Source organism: Mus musculus, chromosome 12 (genome assembly GCF_000001635.26).
Source record: "Mus musculus strain C57BL/6J chromosome 12, GRCm38.p6 C57BL/6J".
Taxonomy (NCBI): domain Eukaryota; kingdom Metazoa; phylum Chordata; class Mammalia; order Rodentia; family Muridae; genus Mus; species Mus musculus.
The window spans coordinates 15,737,423-15,752,363 of record NC_000078.6 but is presented as its reverse complement, the minus strand read 5'-3'; positions in this window follow the sequence as shown (position 1 = coordinate 15,752,363).

Genomic DNA, 14,941 nt, shown 5'->3' with positions numbered 1-14,941 from the left:
ATCTGATATGGTTTGTGCCACAGCAAAGTCAAATTGACAGGGTGAGATGATTTTCAAGCATGAACCTGTTATTGTCCTTGGCCCAGCATTAACTGTTATTATTTTACTGGGTTGGGAGCTTTTCTACATAGTAAGGTCAGTATGTTTCATCTCTGCCTGTCCCTGCCCTAATACCTAGCATGAAAAATATCTGCTGAACAGATAAATGACTGAATAGCTTGGTTGTGAGCCCAGAACATAGTATTTCTCTATGTGTGATTCCCAGACCACCTGCATCAGTATATCCTTGGGGAGCCCGTTAAAATTGGGTGGTTCTGAGCCTCACCCAAAGTCTCGAGCTTCTCTTAGTCCAGGCCTGATATCTGCATCATTAATGAGCTTCCCAGATGATTGCCGTTATGCTGGTGGTGAATAACTACTGTAGCACCTAAAGGCATCAAAAGACTATGGAGAAAAATACTCTCAGGAAAGAGTCTAGAACCTGATGAGAGTATATAGTATATAGCCAAGTGGAAGAGCCACGTCTAGCTCCAGTAGAAGATTATAGGCTCAGGTGACAAAGGGCTAATAGGTAATCATGCTGTATCAGTTTTTTTCTCTGTTGCTGTGATACAGTACTCTGACCAAAGAAGTTTAGGGACAATATGTTTGTTTTGCTCACAATTCTAGGTTATAGTCCATCATTTCAGGGAAGTCAAGACAGCAGAAACTTGAAACAGCTATGTAGTCATAGTCAAGAAAACAATAATGAGTAAAAACTTTCCTGTTACTATTAGCTCACTTTCTTCATTTATACATATTCATTATTTATGAGCCCTGGCTAGGAAATGGTGCCACCCACAGTGGGCAGTTTTTCCTTCTTGAGGTAACCAAGGTAATCCCCCACAGGCATGTTCACAGGCCAACCAGATCTAGACAATTCCTCACTGAGACCCTGTACCAGATGATTCCAGACTCTATCAAGTTTATAATTAAAACTAACTCATTACATATAACCACAATATCACAGCATCTAGAAAAGTTGAAGCTTGTTAGTGATCTTCCTTTTATGAAGGAGTAATAATATATAGTTCTTTCAGGGGATGTTCCACCTCAAACTGTCAGAGCTAGGATCTCTGTGTGTGAGGGTTATGTGATATATGATGAATGTATACCTTTTGAGACAGTGCACTGAACCTGGAGTTACAGCTGTGGCTAGAACAGCTTTGCATTGAGTTCCTAGGGTCTGCTGGACTTTTATGGGGTTACTGGGGACTTGATATTGAGTCACTTTGCTGTCCTAGTGAATATTCTTACCATTCCCCAGTCTGGTAAAGCTAAGATTTTAAAAGGTAGAGTAAATAATTGTTTTGTTAGCATATGAGCAAAATACAGAACACTTACAGATGAACATCCTAGGAAACAATAGCATACAACACAGTAAGTACATTTGGGGTGTCAATATTTGCGTAACCACCTTTACAAAGTTCTTAGTGACTGAATCAAACAGCCTATGTGGCATTGTGTTTGATCACAGATAGCTGTATGGTAAGGAAAACAGGGTACTTAGAGCAAGCAGATCTGGGCTCTGATGTTATTTCTCTTTGCTTCTTTCTTATACCTGCTCTCCAAGACTCCATTCCTTCCACTCTGAAGTGGTAGGAGATAGTTCAATCATAGTACCCTCCTTATTAGGTTTCAGATACCTGTAATCAACTATGATCTGAAAGCATTAAATGGAAAATTCCAGAAATAACCATAAGTTTTAAATAACATTTGTTACAGCATACTGTTAGATAGGATCCACTTTACCATTTTCTAACATCTTACTGTGAATGGTTTACAAATTGCATTTGCCATGGGTATATAAGTGTAGGAAAATATACAATTTATATAGCTATCAGTGCTAGCCATGGCCTCAGGCATTCATTGGGATCTAAATTATACAGAGAATTCTGTATGCAGTTATTATGAGAACTGTATTTTATGATAGACAGATTGTAGGTGCTTTAGATATATTACTACCAAATAAGTGATTTTCCAGGTAACAGTCCTTGGCACCTGGTAAGATCTTGATGTAGTCCTTGGCTACAGCAAACAGGATAGAAAGTTTGAAACAAAATGCTCAGAGCATCTCAGGTTGCCTTCCAAACCATTTTTGGCTACACCACAGAATCAGCCAGTTTCTTTTCTCCCCAGATTCTCTTCATCTGGAAACATTAAACAAGGTTGGCTATGGGCACAGGTGACTGACATGGTAGGAAGATCCAGCTGCTCCAAGGTTGACCTCGAAAGTGACCAGGATCAAAGTGGATGGCAGGCTTTGTAGATCAAAGGCATTGCCTCCCCCGTAGAGCAACCCAGAGAGTCAATGTCAGGGCTGCTGGCAAGCCCAGGCTTCAGGAACATCATGCTCCCATCAGGTCATGCTGTTAATTAGGCAGCCAAGTGCTTTAGCTAAGGCTTCTGGGTGGTCTGCATGTGCCATTCCAATTGCTCACCATTGCTGGAGCTCTAGGGAACATCCTTAGGTTTGAAGAATGGCTGTCAGGCATAGGCAGAGGGGAAGGTTCCCACTATTCAGCTGAAGCACTAAGCTCCCAGATTGTGGTCATTAGGCCATGGAGTCGGCTGTCTTAGGAACCTGCTTTAAATTAACTGTTGGCTTTGTAATTCCATTTTAAAGAAGAGGTGCCGGTGGGAAGGGGCTGGCAAGATAGCTCTATTAGTAAAGTGCCTGCCACTCAATCAAGGGAGGCAGAAGCGAGGGCGGGCAGGGGCAGAGACAGGAACATTCCTAGAATTCATTAGTCAGATAGACTGGTTTAATTGATAAGCTACAAGTTCAATGAGAGATCCTATCTCAAAAAACAAGGGAGAGAACACTGAGAAGCCACGTGGTGGACTTCTCCTCTCCACGCCCATGTTTACCCACATGCACATGTATCCATAGGCATTAGTGCACACATTCATGCTAACAGGTACATCACACACACACACACACACACACACACACACACACACACACACTCACATGCACACGCACGTGCACACACACTGTGATCCGATCCCTCAAACAATGTTGACTTCATAATGTAGCTTTACTGGCCATAGTAAAAACAATAGATGTTTAAAAGGTTCACCTCATGAGAATCACAGCGATAGGACGCCCACACAGGGGCAGAATAGACAATGATTGAAGCTTGAAATTCTTGAGAACTTGTAAACTTTCAGTACTTGACATATGCCACTGTAATCTTCACACAAACCTTACCTGGGCTATGTCTACCTCCATTTTATTGCTAATGAAGCTGAGGCTCAGGAACACAAAATGACATGCACGAACACTCAGAAGTAGAGGTATTGGGGAATTTAAAAAGCCTCTCTGATTACAATTTGCATTCATAGCTCTACATTAGAAATGCATGAGTAACAGCCCAGATCTTTTCTGAAGAAAAACAATTGACATTTCCTTCTGCAGGATTTTCTGGGGAGAAAGAGATGTGCTTCTGATCAACTTCTGCTGCCCGAGACTGGGCTCATTCCTGTGTCTCTGGTCTGCTACTGAGCTGGCTGCGGTGTGCTTACCATGCATGGTCCTCTCTGTCTCCAGCTGAGCTTCTTTAATAGGGATGGCAGAATCCCTGGGTCATGATCAGAAGTCTGAGAAACCAGGCCTGGGCTTAAAGCTATAACACCAACGTATCATGATCGTCTTTTCATCCAGGATAAGGTGCATCGACAAGAGAAGATGGAGATTATAATTATAGATGGGAACATCTCTCGACCCACACAGAATAGTGTCATTTGGTTGGGTAGAGGTTGATGAGTTGGGCCCCTGATCGAATCATTTGATCCAAAGTTACAACCTTTACACTAGGTCACTGTGTTGATAATAGGAATAATTGGCAACTTCATACTATCTTATCATTTGCATTCACAAATGATATATAAAGAAAAGAAATCAGAATGTTAAGGTTGCCTTTCTCTTAGCTTAAGTAGCACATGTACTTAAAAATCAAAGGTGGATATAAAATTTCCACTGCATTTATTCAAACCTTTATGACAAATGGAAGAAAATCAGCTATCTGATTCTTCCACCGTGGTGCCTTGCAATTCAGAGTGAGACCTGAAGCACACGGAAGCAGTACCCTGGCTCACTGGCTCTAAGAAAAACTTGCAAGGCTTGGGTAGCTCAGTAAAGTGACTCCCAGAACCAACAGAGGAAGCGTTCCAGTAAGAGCCAAAGTGAACAACACCTGACACTATTGCCTGAGGTTGACCTTTAGTCTCCACATGTACACATACATGCATATGAACCTGCACACACACACACACACACACACACACACACACACACACACCAAAAAAACAAAATAAAAAAATTTCCCATGAAAAGTAAAGGCAAAGAGGAAACACAAAGTTCTGGGCTGTCTCTTCCCAACCACCCCTTCTTTCATGCCTACTGTCCACTCAGCTCTTAGGTCTCCAGCCACAGAGAATGGTTGGTTTTTCTCCAACACCTGTCTGCCTCACTATTTGCTTTTTCATGTGGGGAGATATTTTTTCTTTCCTTCTTGATCTCCTCTTAATCTCTAAGTTTAAGGAGCCCAATGCTGACCTTCAACCTGAGCGAATGCTTTGCTACCCATCTCACGGTTCTGCTGAGCTTTTGGCTTGTGTGAGCCCCTCTCTAGATTAAGGAGATCACTCAGGACACAGATGAGCTCCTGTTGTTTCTAGCATCTTGTACAGGCATGATAGTTAGAATATACGTCTTTGTCAAATAACCAAATACCTGCTTTGAATGTCATTTATTCTTTGAGAAGGAAGTTTTTGTGGCCTTCAATTACATAATTCTTGATGTTTTCTTTTTTATTTTACAATTGCACTCCCATTTCTTTTAAGGTATTCCTTTGCACAATCGACTACAGGGCCTTCCTTAGCAGTCGCATATATTGAGTTAGCTGGAAATACAACTACAAACAGAATGGAGGCACGTCACGGGAAGAAACAAGGCCTCCAGCTGTGTAAGATGGTTCCAGGCTGTCAAGCCCTGTCACCGGCCAGTGGGACATCCCTATGATCACACAGTTTCCTTTCAGCCTGATCTTATTTTGCTCCTGTCCTGGGCCTGTCTGTATGGGCATTGACCTCCCATTTTAGACCACAAGAAGTTCTGAATAGGGTGTGGTGTACAAAGAATGAGGGTGTGAGTAGGTGTGGACATTTCAATAAATAGTCCTATCCCAGAGGGTTTTCTGATCAGAAGCAGGATGGAGGAAAGGGAAGTCAAATAAACAAACACTAAAGCTTTGAAATAATTCCTGGGGAGGTAGATTTTAAATCACATTCTTTTCTAAGTGTACAATGAATATATGCATATGAACCTATCTACATCATTAACCAGTAAATATATATTTAACTGCATGATATTACATCTGTAACCTTGTATACAAACATACTGATGCATATCTCAGGATATGCACATACTTCTGTGCATATGTACCCATGTGTGCATGTGTGTTTGTTACTTTTGCATTGCTGTGAGCATGGTATTTGATATTTAAGATCACTTAAGGAGAGAGAACTCTATTTACACTCATTTATACTTTCTGGTGCTTTTCCATCACAATATGATTGGTTGGTTTGGTTTATTGTGATGGAAGAATATGAAAGAGGCTCTTCACATCACAGTTGACCAGAAGACAGGTAGGAACCAGGGACTCACAGAGTCTTTGAAGATCTACCCCTATTAATCTATTTCTATAAGCTAGACCGCACCTCTCAAAGGTTCCACAGCCTCTCAAAATAACATCATCAGCTCAGGGCAAGAATTTAAAATACAAGCATATGAGGGACATATTATCTTCAAATAATAGCAAACAACACATATATTCCTTGAAGTACACCAAGGCTCACTGATAAGCATATGTACATGGAAATATTATAATCAAACCTATAGTGCATGCATAGTTGTATATGTATATGTCATGTGGCAATCTTGTATTATTCATATGAAGGAATGTGCATGAATAGTTTCCATATATAGAGAAATAATGCTTATATGGAATCCTATCAAACCTTAGACTTAAAATATGTAATGTGAGTTATTTTTGTAGAGGAAACATAGTAAGAAGAAAATCAAAGACTGTGTTTAACGTTTTCTTTCAAAGTGGGTCTGGGAAAGTACTTTGCATTTAGTAGGCTTCTGGTGAGCATTTTTGTTGGTTATGTCTTTGAAAAGGATGAGGACGTGTGAAGATGAGCCTGGTTGCTGAACTAAGTCAGCCTAGAATCTCGGTGGCAGTCAGGAGCCTGCAGTGTGTGCACTTCCTTTCCCTAATATGCTTCTTCCTTTTTGACATGAGTGCACGGTGTGAACCGGCGCCAGGACTCTGTGTTAGTGGTTACATGCTCTGCCTTTCCATTCTTGGCCGTCATTAGTGGACCCAGACTTAGCCTTGCAATGCTTTTAGCAGAAGTCTGCCTAGACAACAAGGAGAGGACTGTGCAGATCAAGGTCTGCTCGATGGTAGCAGATCGAGGTCAGCGATGTCTTCACCAGCTCTTTCCTCCCCCTTGCTCCCATCTGCTCGACTACAACTCAAGGGATTTAGAATGAAGAGATGTCTAAAAGAATAGCCACAGATGTTCTCTATCTTGCCGTAATTGTCAGAGCCTGCGCTGCTGCAAGGAGGCAGAAATGATGACACAGATCCCCTTTCTTTGAGGATTCTATTTCTCTGTCACAACCATTCCCTCCTTTAGCACTGCTTATCATCCTTCCTAATGCTGCCACCCTTTAATACAGTTCCTCATGTTGCAATGACCCCCAACCTTAAGGTGTTTTCATTGCTACTTTGCAACTGTAATTTCACTACTGTGACAAGTCATAATGTAAATATATGATATACAGTACATACCCTAAGGGGGTCGTGAATCCACAGGTTGAAAACTACTGCTTTAGAGTGTGGATTAAATTTTCCTCATATGTAATATAGAGACTTGGTCTCTTCTTTACCTGCCTGCAGAGACTTATTACAAGAATCAAATGGGACCACTTACAAGCTCTGTAAAACACAGTGATTTTGTTGAGACTATGATGATAATTCAACCGTGTTTCTGCTGTTTAGGCTTTAGGGCTGGGAAGATGGCTCAGGGATTAAGGGTATATACTCCTCTTGCAGAGGATCTGAGTTTGATTCCTGGCATCCATGCTGAGTGGCTCCCAACACCTGTAACTGCAGCTCCAGGGCATCAGACACCTCCAGGCTCTCTGGTCACATACACTCACTATGCATACAACTATACACATGTGCATGCACATAATTTAAAACAAAGTTAGAAAACTGTCATCTGAGGCAAGGCAAACATGTAAGCATTGATTAATTTAGTAAATCTCAAGCAGAGTGGAAGGATCTGCCCAGCTTCTGCAAGTTATAATAACAAGCTCTAGGAAAGACCACAGAATTTTGATGCAGGGGCCAGTGAACATGGTAGATTCTAAGAAGATGTTCAAAGGAAGATGCAGTTGAGATTCACACTTAAATAATGATCCCTTTATACAGGAAATGGTACAAGGGCCCCAAAACAGATTTTGATGGCCGTACTGAAAAATCTTTTTTTTTCTTTCTTTTTTTTTTTTTTCCAAGACAGGGTTTCTCTGTGTAGCCCTGCCTGTCCTGGAACTCACTCTGTAGACCAGGCTGGCCTCGAACTCAGAAATCTGCCTGCCTCAAGAAGTTTAAAATACAGGAAGTTCAGGGCTTCTTGAGTTCTGATCACTTGAATATTAGGAAATAGCATTCAGGACTCTGAAAATCCTGAGTGGATGATAAAATTTATTATCAAATTCCAGTTGAAATATAGCACATATTTTATTTATAAGTATAGGAGAAAAAATCACAGTCTTATTTGCAAAAACTGTAAAGACAATAAATATTGCAATTTTATGACAATTTTAAAAACCAATCATTTTACTAATACTAAAATCATGATATTTATTGAATGCTTATTATATTGCTTTTAATGTCATGTGGTGGACTGTGGAGATGGCTCAGTGCATCAGAGCACTCACTACACAAACATGAGAATCTGAGTTCAGGTGCCCAGCACACACATAATGCTATGCATGGCCATGTGTGCCTGTAACCACAGGACTGGGTGGTACAGTGAAGAAGTAAAACATAAGATTGTTGGGAGTTGCTGGCTTCTAACCTAGCCAAAAAGCATCAAGTTTCAGGTTCAGCAAGAGATCCTGCCTCAAAGAGCAGGATAAAGCAAAGCACCCGTACAGATGTGTACACATGTGTACACCACAGCCTCAATCTCTCTCTCCCTCTTTCTCTCTCACACACATACACACACACCACCTCATATCAAAGAAGCACACACATTACTACACCATATATTTATTTTTAATATACTCCAATGAGATTTTAGTGTGAGCCATTTTTGTCCACATTTAAAATACCCTGGAAATTGTTTTAGGCTCCACTGCACTGCCAAAGGTACTCATGGAATGGAATCAGCTACGCGATGATGGGAATTATAATCCAATGTGGCTGAGGGCCAGCTAAGCCATGACCCTCATGTACTCAAATGTGAAGCTGGAGGTGTGATAAATGTATGTTAAACACAAAGAGGAAGGAAACACTCAACAGACAATCCCTGGTGGCAGAAGTTAGAAGTTAGGAAATGAAGGAGAATCTAGGTATATTTGTCAGTGCAGATTTCTACTTGGATGGCATTAGCCATGAGCATGTAGGCTACACTGAAAAGCTTAGATGAGTTTATTCTACTTATTGTGGTAGGAAAGATATGAATGATCAGCGGGCCAAGGTTCTCTTGCTCCAATGAGAAAGAGGTCTTGGTAGGCAAGAAGCTCCTCAAATGCTGGTCTCTGGAGGCTTTTGTTCCCCGCAGGGTTCAATACAAATAAGAGGAGGAGCAGAAGATGCAAGTAGTATTCCAGTGTGACAAACAACCCCTGTGCAGAGCTCAGGCATCCCCACCCTTGGCCCTTGTCTGCAGCCATTATTATAACAATCAGTCTAGACTCTGAGACCCTTGGCCCTGAAGACTTGACATCTCTCTGGAATTGTGACCATCAGGAAAATGACTTCTTTTCTTTAGCTCCATTGAGCCTTTTTTTTTTCCCAGCTAACCCAGGGCTTACTGCCTCTGCCTCTTCTTCCTGCCCTGGGTCTCTTTTGGTTTGGCCAGTCAGAGTCATTAAGGCTTTGCCTTGCTACTCCAGTCATGGTGATCCCTCCCTCACTAAGATGGAAATGGTTTATTGAGGTTTGTAATTGAAACTCTGGTTCAAACTGTCCTCCAGGAACCAGGACAATCAGCTGCAATCTTTTACATAGTTGTCTCAAGGCATCTGAAAACCATTCAAGACAGCTGGTGCTGGCATAAGGATAGTCTGTCTTTTACACTGACAAGCCCTTTGCTCAGTGCAACTGGGGCTATAATGAAGAGACCAGTACCCTCTGATAAGGGAGTCAAATTGCCTCTGTCTTCAGTGCATTTGCTTATTTACAGGAAAATGAACATTAAAAAATATTTAAAAAATAAATTTACCACTAATACTAATACAGTCATTTTGACAGATTTTAATTGTAGTTTTTTACAATGTTTTACAACTGCCCAGAGTCCAAAGAGAAGGGAGTCCCCTATTCTTTCTCAAAAACAGTCCTAGTGGTCAATTTAACTGAACATACTTGTGTGGACAATATACTAGTTATATGGGCATTTGCCTCTGATGACTTTGTGCTCTTATTTAGAAAACTAAATCAGAGAGAGAGAAAGGTCACATGGTGGTGAGGCTCAGATTGAAACCAATGGAGTCCATTTTCTCTGGAGTCAATTACACCAGCACACCATGTCTCCAAGTGCAGAACTTTCATGAAGGCAGAAGGCAGAGGTGCTTTTAAGGGATGACAGCATACTGCCCCTAGGTTCTTCCAACCAAGCTGCCTCCCTAACTCCACTTGATAATGGTAAAGAGACTATGAGGAAAGAGACCCTGATTCATCTGTATGAAGGGAGAGAAGGGACAACAAGGTGGAATTCCTGGGAACAGGCACGGTCGGCCTAGTACGGGGTGGCAGGGTTAGCAGAGCTTCTTGGCTGGTGGCATGTGCCATGGGTGGAAAGCACTTCCTTGATAATGACACCTCCTATTTCATCATTGTCAGCTGCATTCTGGAGTCAAGATAAGGTACCTTGTAGCATCTTGGGTGAATTGATAGCCCTGTTACCATTGTTGGCCAATTAGAAGCCACAATCAATTGTGTATATATAACAAAAAGAGAACTGGGATCTCTAGCACAATAGAAATTAGAGGCCAATCACCATCAAATTTTTTTTTTAAATATAAAAATTGAACTAGAAGCAACAAAGTAACCCAGTAACATAGTTAAAATCCATTACACTGCACATCTTTCTATTTTTACACTTGAAGTAGAAGAGTGTATGAGCTATGGTACACAGAATTGTATTATATCAAGATACCACATCAAGTTTCCAAAGAGCAAGGGACACTTTCCAGAATCTTACTTTCTTGAGGCCAAAGATGAGCACAGACTGAGATGCACACAAGACTATTGAAGGGGATGCCCACAAACATCTTCCCTCTTCACTAAGTACCTCTGTTCTTTCCGCAACATACTCAGGACAACTGATTAAATAATTATGTAAAATCTTTTAGAGCCTCAAAAAACAAAAAACAAACAAACAAACAAAAAAAAAAAAACACAAACATACAGAGAGCTCAAGAGTCAAGGCTAAAGGATACCTTTGACAAGGTTTCCTGATGTGGCTGTTGGGTTAGAGAAATCAGCAGCAGCAGTTTACTCCATCTGTGAACCCTGCATGCTACAGCTCCAGCCTCATATGTCAGACGCAGCCACTGGTGTAAACAATGGCATAATTATGTTGGGTGTATGCTGGGATGTAAGGTCTGCCCCATAAGAGGAAACTCCACCTGGTACTATAAATCTGGTCAGAAGCTGGTGGCTCAGGAAGTCAAAGGCCACGAGGAAGAACCCACTACCCTTGTTTTGCTAAATGGAGTTCTTGTTAACCTGTCTCTGAAATATTTATATTTACAACCATAGATTAGTGCTTCCTTCCCTTAGGCAGAGAAGCTTCTATTTGCAGTCAGTAACAGTTAATGCAGACTCACTGTGACTGGCCAAAGTGCTGCACACAAGCATTTGTTGAGTGGCAGGCTCTAAGAAGGACATAGGTACCACCCGCTCTAAGGCTCAGGAAACACTGAGAAGAGCAAGAGGATGGTAGAAGTACCATGACAAAAGTCCAGACATTACACATATTGCGTTCATGAACTCACTGCTGCTATGCTTGCCTGGGTAGTGAGTTCATGACCTCATCACTGTGCTTGCCTGCATAGACTTGCATGAGATAAGGCCTTCAGCAGTCCATCACAGAGCGAGGAAAGACTGCAGAAACCCACCCCTTCCCTGTATTGCTATTGGAAGGTAATGGTTGGTTGCATAGAAGGGAGACAATTTCTTCAGTGGTGTAGGCACTGGTGAGATGGTTATGCTCTAGTGAAGAATCCCACATGTATACTCATGCAAGCAATGCTAATTAAACTTGGTCTGTCTGCCTGCCTGCCTGTCTGTCTGCCTGTCTGTCTGTCTCCGTCTGTCTGTCTGTCTGTCTGTCTGTCTCTCTCTCTCTCTCATACACACAAGCATGAATGTATACACATTTGCATGTGTTTTTGGTTTGGAGATAATTTGTATGTGTACTTGTGTGCTTGTGTGTGTGTGTGTGTGTGTGAGTGTGTGTGTGTGTGTGTGTGTGTGTGTGTGTAGAGACTTATAAAGAAGGATTTCAGGAGAAATGAGAGGGGAATGAAAGAGGATAATTTGAGGGTATAAAGACCAAATTATGCACATGTATGAAATTGCTAAAGAGAAAGAAAATAAAAATAAAAAAGAAAGTTTTTCCTGTATAACTTCGCTTCATTTAACTTCCTCTTTAGCATGTGTGATGGCATACAAGTTAATAATCTTAAATCCATAACATATACATACATAATTATTAATGCCTTAGTTAATTTAGTAATTATTGAACAAGCATGTAAGTCTAAGACTATTACTTCAACTTTTGTGTTATTTAGTCTCAAAAGAAATTCCCTTCTCCATTTTGGTTTGTTTAAGGGCTTAAATTTGAGAAAAATACTGAATTCCCCCTCCTCTGCCACCACCCCCTCCTCTGCCACCTCCTCCTCTTCCTCCTCCTCTTCCCCTTCTTGGCAATAGACACATCTCTATTCATCTCATTTTTGTTAGTAATGCGCTGTGGGGTTTTAGTTAATATTCCAATGACAATATGAATACATATTCTTTTTAAAATATTTACTGTAGATCCTGTGTGTGCGTGTGTGTGTGTGTGTGTGTGTGTGTGTGTGTGTGTATCTGTATGGTGGTATGTGTAAATGAGTGCCATGTCTGTGGAATTTGAAAGAGCATGTTCCATCCCCTGGAGCTGACATTACAGGCAGTTTTGAGGCATCAGATTTGAACACTGGTCCCTGAAAGAGCAGAAAGCAAGCACTCTTAGGGGTTGAGCTATCTCTCCAGCCCTGTGAAAGTATTCTCTTCTAAATTTTACAGATATAAGATAGAAACAACATGCCTAAATGTCTTACATGATAGTGCAAATCCAAGCAAGTATGAAAACCAGATTTCAAATGCCACGTAATTCATTTCAAGGCTTATTATTCTTATCCTATTCTATATTGTCTCTCTGATATACATTACCCTGGCATATAGTAATGATTTTTATGCACCTCCCTTACACAACTGTGGTGTCCCTATGTGCAGAGAATGTAATTTATTTATCTTTGAGTTCCTCCTGCCAAATTGAAAGTCTTATTAAGAGTAAGGAATTAGGCAAGAAAGAAACAAATGAGCAAATGAATCAATAAGAGAAAGCTTCATTACTGTTTAAAACTTTCTACTGGATGGTCCATGTGTTTGAAACTAGAAATGCATTAATGTCTTAGATACACTCATTCAAGTAGATATGTGGGGTCCAACATATGGAGAGCCGGAGAATTTACCACCAGCAGTGATGAGATTCCTGGAGTCTGTTGTTTTTCCATCTTGAGACAAAGCAGGTGGTTCATCACATGGGGTGGTAGGGAATTCATGGAAAAAGAGTTCTGAGAGGATGTTAGGGTCAGAGAGAGGATGTGGAAGTTGAACCATGGTCCACACAAGAACTGGGAACCACTCCAAAGGATCGGAGTTCCAAGAGAAAAAAAAAAATCCGTCTCCTTGGGATTCCATTCCATTGTGTGAGCAATGTTTAGAGAGAGAACGGAAGAAAAGGCCATGTTTGCCTAAGTTGTTTTCCTTTTTCTATACAATAATAGGGCTTACTGTTTGTTTCATTTTATTCGTTAATAATTTGCTCATAGTATTGTTTCTAATTTATTAGGATGTTTATATTTTTCAAAAATATCCACAAGGTATGATTAAGCATACTGGGGATTTTTCACCCTCTCAGGCTTTCTTTTCCATTTGATTATAGGTTTTTCTCCATTAACATCCTCAACATAGCAAAACAAGACCCAGAGAGAGAGGCACAGACCAGGGTTTGTAGGTGTCTCTGTTATGTATTAGATCTGCACAAATTCCCTCTTCATTTCTCATTGTTCAGTATACTCAATTGTATCTAGCCCTTGAACTATAATGAAGAGTAAATCAGATAGTCACATGACAACGTCTGTAGGATATAAAATGTTCTTAGAGAGTTTGCTTCGATGACTAAGGAAAGCCGTAGTCTTTCTAAATATTTTCGGCAAAGATTGTTTTGATGGGAAGCAGTGACGGGACAGTCGGGAAACAGCAAGACCTATTTGACCTGCATCACATGCTATTGAGCAGCCTTCATGGGAGAGTAATCTCAAACAAATGTGGACTAGAAATACATCATATAAACAAGTGAGGGGAAAGCTTTATACTCATCCTACTGGGACTGAATACAAACAGGGTAGAGGTTATACGCTACACACTGTCTTGGGCTCAAACATGCAGCTAGGAAAGATACTGTCCCATGAGTTCCACAAGTCAGAAATATCTTTAGTGGGTGTGTTTGAATGTCACTGAGGAGTCCTGGACAGACAGTTCTGTGCCCAGGTCCTGCATGGTGAGCTCCTTCTCGGGTGCATGTGCAGCTGAACTTTTTGAAATGAGACCAGAAGTGTCTTAGATTTTAGTATATTTGAAATACAAGCAATGTCTAAATATGCTGCAGGAATTTCCACCTTTTGCATCATGTTGTGCATATGCATACTGGTGTGTTTTCAGTTTAGGATGTTCTACCTGAATCTTCAAGTCCATTCTTCCTTAAATCACGGGGAAAATTATACACCGTGTGTGTGTGTGTGTGTGTGTGTGTGTGTGTGTGTGTGTGTGTGTGTGAATGATAGAATGGAAATTCAGAGATTAGATATGATTGTTAAAGTAAAGAAGAAATAAACCCTGTTGAAAAGTAAAATAAAAGGCCGGCGTGGTGGCACACGCCTTTAATCCCAGCACTCGGGAGGTAGAGGTAGGCGGATTTCTGGTCTATAGAGTGAGTTCCAGGACAGCCAGGGCTACACAGAGAAACCCTGTCTCGGAAAAAAAAAAGAAAGAAAGAAAGAAAGAAAGAAAGAAAGAAAGGAAGGAAGGAAGGAAGGAAGGAAGGAAGGAAGGAAGAAAGAAAGGTAAAATAACCTTACTTAAGCTGCAGCTCCATCATAGAGCTGTTGAGTAGCACACAAAGCCCTGGGTTCGTCCACAGCACTGCAAAATTAGGTGTTATTTTAGAAGCAGGGAGCAACGGTACAGTGCATGAGCACACAACTGCAGAACATTATAGCATTTATTTAATTTATTTGGATAAATACATGATATTTTAAATACAT